Source organism: Hypomesus transpacificus, chromosome 3, assembly GCF_021917145.1.
Source record: "Hypomesus transpacificus isolate Combined female chromosome 3, fHypTra1, whole genome shotgun sequence".
Lineage (NCBI taxonomy): Eukaryota > Metazoa > Chordata > Actinopteri > Osmeriformes > Osmeridae > Hypomesus > Hypomesus transpacificus.
Window position 1 is genome coordinate 8,363,578 of NC_061062.1, and position 13,196 is coordinate 8,376,773.

Consider the following 13,196-nt stretch of genomic DNA (forward strand, 5'->3'; position numbering starts at 1 on the left):
GATTCCATTTTAGTAATTAAAAAAGGTTAAACTCTGGAAGTATGTGACTAAATTACATATTTGAATTAGCTTTGGAAATAGACATATAAAATTGAAACTTTGCATGTACAGTAAGTATAACTACATTGCAAATTCTAGAAAATCAAGATATGCATACAGGTTTCTGCTACTTTTCTTCTTTCATTGAATACATTATTTAGTTCACGGGGAACTTGAGAAGCTGCTGTATCATAGCTGGGTAAAGAGTAACACCTATCTTGTGAGCAGGTTATAAAAGCTTTATGTCGACATGCTGTAGATTTGCAAAATAAAGCATTTTAACAATCCCAAACCTGAAAACCCCAGACATTAAGCTGAAGTGCAGTAAAAAAAAAATAACAACTAGTCACAATGTCAACATATAGTTTTAGTTCTATGGCTAGGAAGCTGACACCCCATGCCATTGGTTCCTGGAGTATGATGCACTATAGGTTTGAGTTTGCTAAACAGTTTGATACATCTTAAAATGTATGTTTTAAAATACATGTTCTGAAGCTTTGAATAAGAACATTAAATGCTCATTATAAATACAAATGCAATCTATAAATGTGTACATAAGGGTTTTATGATCCCAAATCAAAAGTGCTTGCAGTCATTTTTGAGTCAAATGTTGACATGAACTCTGGATATGACAGCGCTTATGTCATGTTACATGGTTTACCACTGAGAGTTCAGACTGAGTATAACCAGGAACACTGCCAGAGGACTGTGTGTAAAATCAACCCTCCAGTAATCTGCACACGCCATGAAGGATCAAGGTATTTGGTATTTCCAAATTCGCAGACGGTCAAAGTCCCACACTACTATAACCCCTCACCTTAAACACAACCTCATCTCTCTCTTTTTTTGCTTTCCCATTCTCAGTATTACATCCTGCCAAAGAAAATGAGCACGTGGTGAATTCCCTCAACATGCTGGCAAGCATCTATGAAGGTTTCTTCCGCCTTTTGTTTACAAACGTCTGCATTTTAAGTGCTGTTTTAGCTTCCATTGTTTTGCTTTTGAGGAAATATTTAAATATTTAAATTCACCATATAATATTTATATTATACCATGTTACTTTTACTCTGGGAAACACATTCAGAGTTGCAATAAAAGCTGCATATTCCAGAAAGGTTTTTGTTAATAAGTCCCACTGTTTACTGTCAAAACATTCCAAATTAGCAATTGGAACTGAGGATGGCTAAGTGTGGTCTTAAAGACCAAGCTTGCCAGTTTGATAATGGTCAGGTATTTACATTTTACCTATGTGATTATTACAAAAAACCTGAATATGGATATCGGGCCTACTATAGACAAATAGACACAGTGTGTTCAAGTTTTCAATGCTTTGGAAAAACAACTTTGATGTAACATTTTGCATGGCAACACATCACGCTTTAACGACCCCAAAACAAGGACTCTTTACTCAGATATGATACAGGAGCCACACATACAGGGATTCCTGTATTTCTAGTTAGATGTCTTGATCATACCATCCTGTGGGTGGAATAACTGATTGTCAGCCAAATGCTCCCAGTTTGACCTTGCTGTGGGTGCCGCAGTCTTTTGCTACCTGCTCATCTAACTCTCCATCATGTTTACTATAGCCTTTCTATGTCTCCTTTGTAATATTCAGGTGGCATTTATTACACACTGTTTAATTTGTGAAAGTATTGTATTGCATCATCTCCCCAATTGGAAAAACATTTTTATGCACCCCCATATTCTTTCTTAAAACTCATGACAGCATTGGTTGAATGTGTATTGTCTTGGAGAGGTGAGGAGCAATGGTATGGTATAGTATGAAGTGGTGAGCGTGGTGAGCGAGGTCTTCAATGGATTATCACTTTCTCCTATCAGCCAACTGCCCAGAACTTTTCTCTGGAAGACAGGAAGTTACGAATTTTGATCATTTGCTGAGCCAGGGTAAGTAGACATCAGTGACCTTTTGCGTCGCAAATAACCTCAACATTTACGCAATGGAAACCCCTTGCGATTTACACGGATGGTGCAATGCTTAAGAAATAAATGGTTTTGACTGACTCATGACTCAAGTAAATGATGTTGTGTGAAAAATTGTTGATAACTAAGTCATTTGGGAGAAGGAGCAACACTGCTCTCATGCGCTCTCCTCCTCCCAACACGCCCATAACCTGTTACGCTTATACTGTGACTTTGCAGAATCTACACAAACACACCTTAGACGGGCATGAAAAATATCAAATACCCAGGGCATTATCCATTGGACTGTTTGCACACTGAGTCTCAGTGAAGAGGTTTGAGTTGGCTATTGAAAGCTGCAGAATATCCATGTCAGTTAAGGAGCAGCAGCCATGAATACTGTATGTAGGTCATAGAATCCTCTAAGCATTCAAAGAAGTGGAAGAGAGAACTATGGGTGTATCCTTAGACAACCAGCACACTTGGCTAATTGTTAAAAGATAAAGTTTCCTTTTCTCTCCAGTCCCTTCCTCCTGTCCCTCCTGTACGCAGAACCCTAAAATGTCTCTTTTACATAAATAGTAACACCTTCATTCACTGTCAAATGGTTGAGGATGAGGTTTCAATGTACTGTGGATCTACAATCAGTTTTATGTTGCTGCTTTGATCCAAATGGTAATTGTGCATTCAGGAACATTGAGCTTGTTCCTGGTCTGTGCCTCCAGGCAACCGCTATATCCAGAGAATTATCAAGATCCTAGTGACTGATTGTGGTCTTTATTTCACTAATGGGGACCCTTTTTCCACAATTAGTGGAATAAGGGGCAGGGCAGGACATGTGTGTGTGTGTGTGACTGATCTTCAATGATTGAATTGTTGCGAAAATGAGTATTCATTGTTGCAAGGGGTTCTGGTAATTGCATATTTATTCATGCAATGACTTTTCAAAAACTGTGTGTGACTAAATGGCCAGCGGATGTGAGTCCAAATATTTAATCGTTGCAATGATCCTGCGTTGAGTCTGATGGAATGATGCTCAGAAACAAGTAACTGATAAATTGTCTTTTCTTTAAGAGAAGTAAGAGAATTGTAACCACAATAATGTTTTGTGTGTGTGTTTGTGTGTGTGTGTGCATGCATCTTCTTGGGTATGGTGCAGTGGTATGGGACCTGCAATCACAGTCACTGTCTTCTTCACTCTGCCTGCCAAGCAGCAAGCTAATTTCTCTTCATTAAAATCCCAGTCACTGTCTAAGGAGTCATTAATTACACTGGTGAGTGTGGCAGGTGCTGCAACGCCACATATGTTACTTGAAAGGAGTCAGATATTTTCACAGAAGAATGGAGAAAAAATGGGGAAGAGAGAAAACAAAGTGAGACTGAGTGGTGGAGGGAGATGCCTCACATCTCAGCTATTTGGATCACTGTAATTTATCATTGGGGATCTGAGTCAAATCAAACTGACACATGCAATGATTTTACATGACACCTACTAAATGCCCTGTCATACTTTTTCTTGTGTAGGCAGTCAGACAAGATCGAAAACATGTACAGTACATGGCTGTAGTTTAAGTATTTATGTGTAGAATGTACTGCATGGTGCACATTGAGTGTTTTCTATTACTTACAGGGTGAATAGTGAGTTAAGGTGTTTGTGTATGTTTCTGTATGTCTACCCTGTATAACCTACAGCCCTGACTATAACTAATTGTGGGACTGACATGTCCAGCCATTCAACATTTCTGCATAGGGCAACTGTTATGAAATACATACAGTACTCACGCTTGGGCTTGTCAGGCTACTTCTAGGAAATGTAAACAGTGCCTGGTTGGATATCAGTCAGACAGTTTAGCATACAGTCTAGCATACACAATTATTCAATAAATTACAGTACAATGAAGCTTCAAAATAGTTCAGAAAAGGATTCACTAGCTATTTTATTTATAAAAAATTGTGTATTGTATTCAAAAATGTTGTCTTGTATTTTAAGCCATTAATATTCCATGATTGTATGGATGCAAACTGCGTTTGTGCATTTTTTAGCTCTGCAAGCAAGATATTTAAGTGAATGCAAACAATAGTTTGTACTTTATATGCATGGGGCAAGAGAAAGTTCTTCAAAACTCATAATATAAGTATATACATTTGACAGAAACTGGACTAAACTAACTGACATTAAAAACCTGAAAGTCCAAAGTTTGTATGTGCCCTGCATGTAATGAGGTCATTGCTACTCAACAGAACATCTAACAACATGGGAAAACATTAGCACTAAAGATATCTTTCCTAATAATACATACAGTACGGTAATGTTTATTTACATTTATTGTAATAAATGTAATAAATACATTTATTAATTTAGCAGACGCTTTTATCCAAAGCGACTTCAAGAGAGAGCTTTACAAAAGTGTATAGGTCAATGATCATAAACAATGAAATAGCCCCAAAAACATTGCGGGTAGCCAAAACATGAAGCATACATCATGAAAAGCAAATAAATGCCAATGGGAAGAAACACAAGAGCATGTAGTTAAACAAATTACAAAATAAACAACATGAACCTCAAGAGTTCTAGAGTGCACCTGTAGGAAAACAAGCAACAATAATATAATTCACAGCGAGTACTAGTTGTTAAATCAGTTACAACTAACCAACAACAACAATTTAACTAAACTCAGTAGTTTCCAATGTACTTGAACAGACCTTCTATAGCTATACTCAGTTTACAAACAAGAGTGCTTGTTACATTATTTCCAGTGAACTAAGTGCAACTCATCTTTTAAATTAAAGGAAACACTGACGACTAATAATACTTTATTACCTGTTTTAGTCAAATGTGTTAAGAGGAGAAACTTCTACTTTAAAAAACAACTTTTAGTTGAAAAAACAAATGTTGGCACTATACTATGGGAAATGAATCTAAATACATGTAATAACTTATCCAGAGCAATTTTCTGCAGTATGCAAATCTGTTAAATCTAAATGTTAAATGTTAAATCTGAATGTTAAATGTATAATTTACACATTTAGCTATACAAGAATTACGGTATTTAACCACGCCTTTTTAAAATGAAAACCACGCCCCTAGTTTGTGACTGTGATTTTTCACATAGAGATTGTTCAAAATGGCAAGTCCTGAAAAGTTAGCGGTGATAATTGAAAGATCAGTTGCAATTAGTGTTAGGTTGTGATGGGGGAAACAAAGCTTTCCGAAGTAACGAGCTATTTGAAACAATTGTGTCAAAAAAGTATTCTTCTGAGGTTTATACCAATATTTAATAGAACTAAACTGGGCTACCCTTATGCAACACATTTCACTCACTGATGGAGAACTTAACATAGCTAAGAAAACAACCTGGCAAAGACCCCAAATTGGCTTCACAACAGTCAACATGACCCTCTTTGCCAGCACAACAGAAACCTCCATATTCCCACCACCTCAACCCAATCCTCCCAAACACGTTTTGGACTGGTGTAAAAGTAATTGGGACACTTTTTTTCTCATTCTCCATGGAAGTTAGGGTTGAAAATACAACCCCTCTCTGTCCATTTCCTGGAAAGCCTTTTTGTTATGGAATTAATCCAGTTCCTGGAGAGCAGACACCCAATATCATATGCAAAGGCTTAAGGGATGGTGAGGGAGGGTGGTTCCAGATTTAGAGTTTAGTAGGACTTACACTGCTGTGAAGAAGTGCCTTCCAAACAGTGTGAGGTAGCAGAATGAACCCAAGAAGTTGGAATTTGGAGCAAGTAAATGACAACAGACAGAACATTGTTGGATCTCAATATAGATGGACAAGAGCTTGATTTTATAATGTATTTCCTGTAGCGGCTTGGTTTCACTTGTTCTTACAGGTTTATGATATGCTATTGCACAGCAGATCCACCTAAATATAATCTCATTATAATTATAATTCTGTGACTGAACAAAATTGAGATTCAAAACACTATATTGTTCATTTGTATGTGAGACTACTCAAAATCATCCTTGTCTTTTGTATGTAACCCTTTGTCACCTGGGTTCAGTTCAGCCGATTATTCATCCCAACTCAGAACACCCTATGATGCAATGAACAAAGCTAAGGTATATTGTGATATTAGATGAGGAGAAGGAAGGGAGTGTGTTTGAAGCTCAAGCAACCATGCAGAGTCAAATGTCAACTTCCTCCTTGGCTTCCCCAACAGCAGATCCAGGTCTCCTAGTTTAAAAACGTTAAAAACACGTCAATTAAGGATCATGTCTTCCAGGAAGAACTTCGGTAGGAAAGGAAAGTGGTTGTCCAGATTGTGGTAGGTTCCCATCTGAGCTCATCACATCATGGTGGAAAAGTTGCTGAGGGGTTGTTGGGAGCCTGGAAAGTGGATATGACTCATCTGACCGGTGACTGGGGACTTGAGCTACAGCTGGATGAAAAACTGTGAGGGCTTCTCTTCAGCAGCATGCCCTTGAAGTGATGTCTTGCTTTGAAGACCTGGAAAGACTTGTAGAAACCAGCTGTAGATGGTGGAGAGTGAGTGGGTGGAGCAACCCCATCCTAACTGATCCTGCAAAAGATTGGTCTTTAGGGTCCGCCTCAACTTTGAGAAATTCAGAAGCTACCCTTTTTATTTTACTTTACCAGATGCATATGTGTGTATTAAGCTAAATTACAAAAAGGTGACTTTTTGTACACTTTTCACTCCTATCTGCCAGGAGTGCCAAGAATGTGTGTGTATTATATGTGTGTATTCTGGCAGAAATCTGCTATCTGGAAGAAAATCCTCCCTGATTTCCTTGCTATGCATACTATAGGACAAACAAACCTCAAACCTTAATCCAAAAAAGGTAGCTCTAGGATTTATTGACATTGCACTGGCATTTGACCATGTCCTCCCATGTAATGTGAAAAATTAGTTGTTCAATATAATAATGATTGGCATAGGGCTCAACCATAAATGTTTTATTGCTTATGTTCAAATCATACATGTTTACAGTCAGGGTCTGTATGCTGATATTCTATGTGAGAGGGACATCTCTCTGTCGGGGGTCAATAGGTCACCTGTTGAACTTCACACAGTGCTATATTTACAACTTGGGGCATCTTCCTGAAGACGGTGAGGAGACAGTAAATCGCAAGACTTTGATGAGTTACAATATTGTTTTGTAAAGGCCCTATGACCTTTCAAGAATACGACTTTGCTTACCACATGCTATTCCCACAGCTGCTCGGCCATGGCAACCCATAATATGGAGCTCCCAGCGCAGTTCTTGTGCTGATTATGTTTCCAGACGAAGTTTGGAACTCTGGGGAGAGTGATGCAACAAGTGATCGAAGACGCTTCAGCACTCAGTGGTCCCTCTCTGGGAGTTTGCGTGGTCGACCACTGGGTGGCTGGGCTGGGGTTGGCCCGAGACGCTTCCACTACCCAGTTAGAAGACTTACAATTGACCTGGGCAAATCTAGTAGGACAGAAATTTCACAAACTGACTTGGGGCAAAGGTGGCATCCTATGACAGTGCCACTTTTAAAGGGGTCATTGACTGATTTTATAGGGTATTTCACACTGTTCCTTAAGGTCTCCAAATAGGGTATGTAACATTGGTTTGGATGAAAGTGGCCCGGGTGCTGTTCTATGCGCCCTAATGCAACCCTGTGAAATAGCCCTGGAATAGAACTAAAGGTTTTCTCCCTTTTATGGCATGCTCATGAATATATAGATGAGCTGCGCGCTGATGGGTTGGTTTACAATGAGAGAAGCTGCGGGGCAAAAACGCAACATAGCCAAAATGCATCGTGAATTGTAAATTTACATAACAACACAGGTTATTTATTAAAATGAAACACAGTCAGGAAAATGAAATAACGTTCGCCCCATTGCCAATAAGTTTTCAGCCGATCTTTATGTGGATGGATCAATACTTTTTTGCAAAGTCTGTCAAAATTCAATCGGCCATATTTGCCGTCAAACTGTTGTGGAACATCTTCCGTCGCTCCGACATAAGAACAGATTTCTGCAGATTTTCAGTCTAAATAACCGCGGAAAAAAAAAATCCACGTATTACGTTTGGCCTTGATCATCACAAATTCTACCTATGCTAGAGTCACAGGATATGTTAGCATTGCTAATAACTGTTAACGACAAAATCATACTTACAGCTTGCGGTTGTGATGAGCATACGGTACCTTTTGACAGCAACAGCGGTTTGGCAAATCCTGCTTTATATTGTCCAAGGTTTTCCAAACTGTCTTTGGTGAAATGGTTCAAAAAATGAATAATTGAGTGTCAAATTTCACAGGGATCTTCTCATAGACAAACATCATCCATGCCCCTCGAGTGTCTGGTTCCTTGGGAAGACTATGAAAAGTGTCAGCATTACCTGTACAGCCTTGAACACTGCATTTACGACTGTAGTCCATTTTCAATATCCTTGAAAAAGTCTCTTCTTTGTAATTCCAGTGGAAGTACACAGAGCAGCGCGTAGCAAATTTTGGGGCGTGACAAAGGCACAGACCAGAGCCAAAAAAGGTGGAGCCACCTTTGTGACGTTACAAAGGTGGATTTTTTAATTAATTTGTATTAATTTATTTATTTGAAATTGGGACATTTGCATGGGAAAAAGGTGTCAATGGACTTTGAGGTTCACTGTATGTCCATGTTACCCACCAAACCGTCGTTATTCAACTATGACAAGGTAAACTCGGTTTGGCAGTCAATGACCCCTTTAAAGTCATTGAGTTCTTCGGTATGACCCATTGTACTGACAACGTTTGTCTATGGAGATTCCACAGCTTGGTGTTGAATTGTATGCACTTGTGAGCAATAGGTGTGGCTAAAACCTCTGAACTCAAAATTAGTGGGGGTGTCAACATATTTTTTGACAATTAGTATCTGACATTAGATTGACGTGTGTGACCATACAGTACACGTCAAATAGTTATTTACAGATGTGCTTTCCAAGTATGGCCTAAATTCCTAGTAACCTAGACTTTCTGTGAAAACATTCAGTTTTAACTGGAATGTCCTTGGGGAAGATTATACTATGGCCAGCTATGTACTCACTGTGCATACTGTGAACCAGGGGCAATTCTACGATCAGACCTTTATGGGGGCTCAGCCCCCAATGAGAATGTGACTTGTGTTCTTAATCTGCGCCATGAAATTAACTACCTACTTCTTCTCCTTTGGTTTTACTGGCAGACTACCAATGTCAAAGGTGCATGGTGACCCTGGATATTAAACCTTTAAAGCCCTTTGAACCTGTAATTGTTTGTCATCTGCCACTAACAGACACGTTTGCAAACTCTTACGTTAGAGCACTAAAACTTATTTAAGATAATAATAACAAATCATGAGAATTATTATTTTGTATTATTTATCATTTTTTTAGGGGTGCTGAGATTAAATTTAGGGGTGCTCAAGAGTCTAAAATCGCCACTGCTCTGAACACAGGTACCACATTTCTTGTTGGCTGTTCTCACCAGCTATTATAAAAGTAGATGATATCCCATCAGTTACCTTTCCAGTCAATACTGTATCTACCTGTTCTCTGTGTTTAAATATGTGAAATGTAGTGTGAAGTGTGTCAACACAATGATTCCACAATCAGTGCTTTTGGAAGTTCTGACATGGAGAGACCTAGGCTATTTTCTTCAAGGAAGTCAAGATCCTTAATCCATAGAACTACAAAGGTAATTTAGCCTTACATGCAATCTTAATCTTTAACAGATGGAAGTGTTAAGAGAACATCAAGATGTAGCATTTGAGATGAAAGCGATTAAATCCAGCAAAGGTTTAGCATGAAACGTCCACCACAAATGTATTTTCAATTCAGAGTGAGGCTATAAAATTTGCTATTTAAGCAAATATCCAACATATCAGAAAATACACCTTAGAGAAAACATTACTGTAAGATTGGCAGTTCAGTAGGTTTTCTCTCTAGATGCATGAGGAAATCATTTCAACAGCTTTTGAATGGGAACCTGCTACTCATTTGAGTTCCATTTGATGTAAAGCCAACAGAAAGCATTACAATGCTGTCATTCATTGATCATGTATGTCTGTGGAGTGCCTCCTTAGAGTTGCTATTGTCGTGTTTGTTAGTCTTTAACAAAACTGGTTGGAATTTAGGAGCGTAATCCTCTCCACGTAAAAAAAAATGATATATATTGAAGGTGTCGTACATACTCTATACTATGGTGTTGCAGATGCTGTCAGTGAGTGCTCTCACATGAACGCGTCTCACATGTCACGTATATAAACCCATGGGGTGACAGTCCAACCAAATAGTTAAGCTACTCCGCTGAATTACAAAACAGTGTTAGCTGGGTACACATGTCACTATGAGTGTGTCTACAAAATTATGTAATAATAACATCAACTTGAGCCAGAGTTAGCGAGGTCGATCAAATGTGTGTTTGTGTGTGTGTGCTCCTAGTCCTCCTATCTTAAACCCTTGTAATATTAATTATTTATGAAACCTCTCCACAAAATGACATTAGATGCATGTGATAGTCACACAATGGATTCATGTGTATTTCAGGCACTTTTGGAATCACTACCGCTTTAATTAAAATGAGATCAAGACCCTTCTTTAACATCTGGTAACCACAAGCCTATTAGGCCTACCAAAAGTGCTGCTGACAAATAGACATGCACACACACAACACATTCAAATAATAACACCAATGTGTACAAAAGCACATGCACAGTTGCACAAAAACAACCACAGATATTGGCAGACCCCAGTAACAGGCTATCACAGTTGGGACAAGGCCTGGTCTCTGTCCTCTCTCAGTCTGGAATTAGTGGAGCTCTTCCTAACAAACCTAGACAAGCCTGTCTGTCATTCAAAGAAATAGGAGACTGGCAAGTGACACACAGAGGTCTGTGTTTGTGTGGCCACAGTCTTTTTGACCTCGTTTTTTTTTTTTTACCAAGGGCTACATTTCAAAGGCTAAAACAACATTCTTTAAGCCCTTGCAATCCAACAAATGAGAAATCCAGCTCAGTCCAATTGGGAAGCAGTGACCTAAACACATATATTTTCTCTATGTGATCTCTCCAACCAGTTTTAGTTACATTTTGATCCAATTGGGGAAACAAACAATTGACGCAAGTCTTTGAATCTACTGTCCTTTATTCTATATTAATATTGATCCCAAATGTGAGACTACTACTACTACTGTGGCTTGTGTGTTTTGGATTACCGCAAAGACTGCGGCCTGTGTTCAGAAGGGTTTTATTAATTATAATAATTGTATTATTGTTTTTATTTAATTTTATGTAAAGCACCTTGAACTTCAATTCTTGTATTAAATGTGCTATATAAATAGTCTTATCATTTTTATTATTTGCATTCAGAAATTATGTGTCAGATGTTTGATTAATAACAAAACTGGAACTTCCTTCATTCAAACATTTGGTCTGAGATTAAAATATTTGTAGGCGGTTCATGTTAGTAACCTAACATGAACCCTTATTGGAAAATAATATTAGGAAAGATAGCAAATATATATATTTAGTATATAAACTACATTATAAACCCTCAATTTTACTTTTGTAATTTTTTATTCTTAGAAAATCATATTCACTTTGACAGAAAATATATATTCAGTCATCTTACATTGACAAAATTGCATCAGAAAGCATTGCCAAAGACTACTGAGGACCTGACCCTGATGTCAGATTTCAGAGATGTATTCAAGATTGCTGTTTAAAAATATAATTATGAACACCTCCATGAATCTTGCGAGACACAGTCAACACTTCAATTACCAAATCCCACCAAATCCCCATTTGGTTCCAAAAACTGACAGACAGATTGCAACAGGACATAAAATGCTAAGAACAGTGTAAAAGGGCGTAAATAGTTGGTAAAGAGCCAGTTGAACAACCCATATTTTATGAAGTCCCTCATGAACTGTTCAGACAGGGTTCCACCTTTGATTGATTTACTTGTCTCTTTGCTCCAAATGTACGGTATGTGCTTTCCCCCCTCCCTGTTCTTTCTGCCTGGCTATATTTTTCTAGACCTCTGCAGTGAGCAGTGACAGTGTTGGCTAGACCTTTCATACTGTTCAACTATTATGTGTTTACTGATAGACCAAAAAACACCATAATGGACACTTCCTGGCTCTCATGTTTTGATTCACTCTCTTGTTCTGACTAAAATAGGTATTTGTGCTGGCTCTAAAGTGCAAAGAGTCCCTTTGGTGTCTGTGTGGTCCACTGTGTTTGGAGAAAACTAAAATACAATCCTGCCTTCAGTTTCTCCCATGGGAAACAAATGATAAAAGCTGTTTTTAATGTCTCAGTCCAAGCATGAATTACTGCTTGTTCCCCCACCTATTGTCTGTTGTGGTAATTAGAAGTTGTTTTTTGAGGCAGGACATTGGGAGATTTTGCTAACATTTTGTACCCAGTGGTTAAAAGCACAGCTTTGGTGCTCATGATGATATACTAGATTGTATGGAGAGAGAGGTAGGCAACAGGAAGGCTGAGGAAAAGCAGTTCAAAGTACATCCCTGAATTGTTTCCGACAATGGCCATCTTAGTAACCTTTGTCTTGAAATTTGCATGCATCCACTATGCAAGCCAAGACGGATGACACGGTAGCTTTTACCCATTGTTAAATACAGTGCCCTCCAAAAGTATTGGAACAGTGAGGCCAATTCCTTTATTTTTGCTGTAGACTGAAAACATTTGGGCTTGACATCAAACGGTGAATGTGAAACCAGATATCAACGTTTCAGCTTTTATTTCCAGGTATTTACATCAGGATCTGATGCACAAATTAGAAAATATCACCTTTTTGTTCGAACCCACCCATTTGTCACGTGAGCAAAAGTATTGGAACATATGACTGACAGGTGTGTTTTGTTGCCCAGGTGTGTCCTATTACATACATTATTCAATCAATAAATACCACTGAATGTCTACACTCAGGTTCAGATTGGGTAAGATAGGTTTTGTCTATGCAGACTGTATTCAGAGGTGAAAACAACATGAAAACCGGAGCGCTGTCTTTGGGTGAAAAACAAGCAATTGTGAGTCTTAGAGAAGATGGAAAATCAATCAGAGCCATTGCAGAAACATTGGCCATAGCCAGTACAACCATTTGGAATGTCCTGAAGAAGAAGAAAACTACTGGTGTACTAAGTAACAGACGTCGAACAGGTAGACCAAGGAAAACATCAGCAGTTGATGACAGAAACATTGTGAGAGCTGTAAAGAAAGACCCTAAAACAACTGTT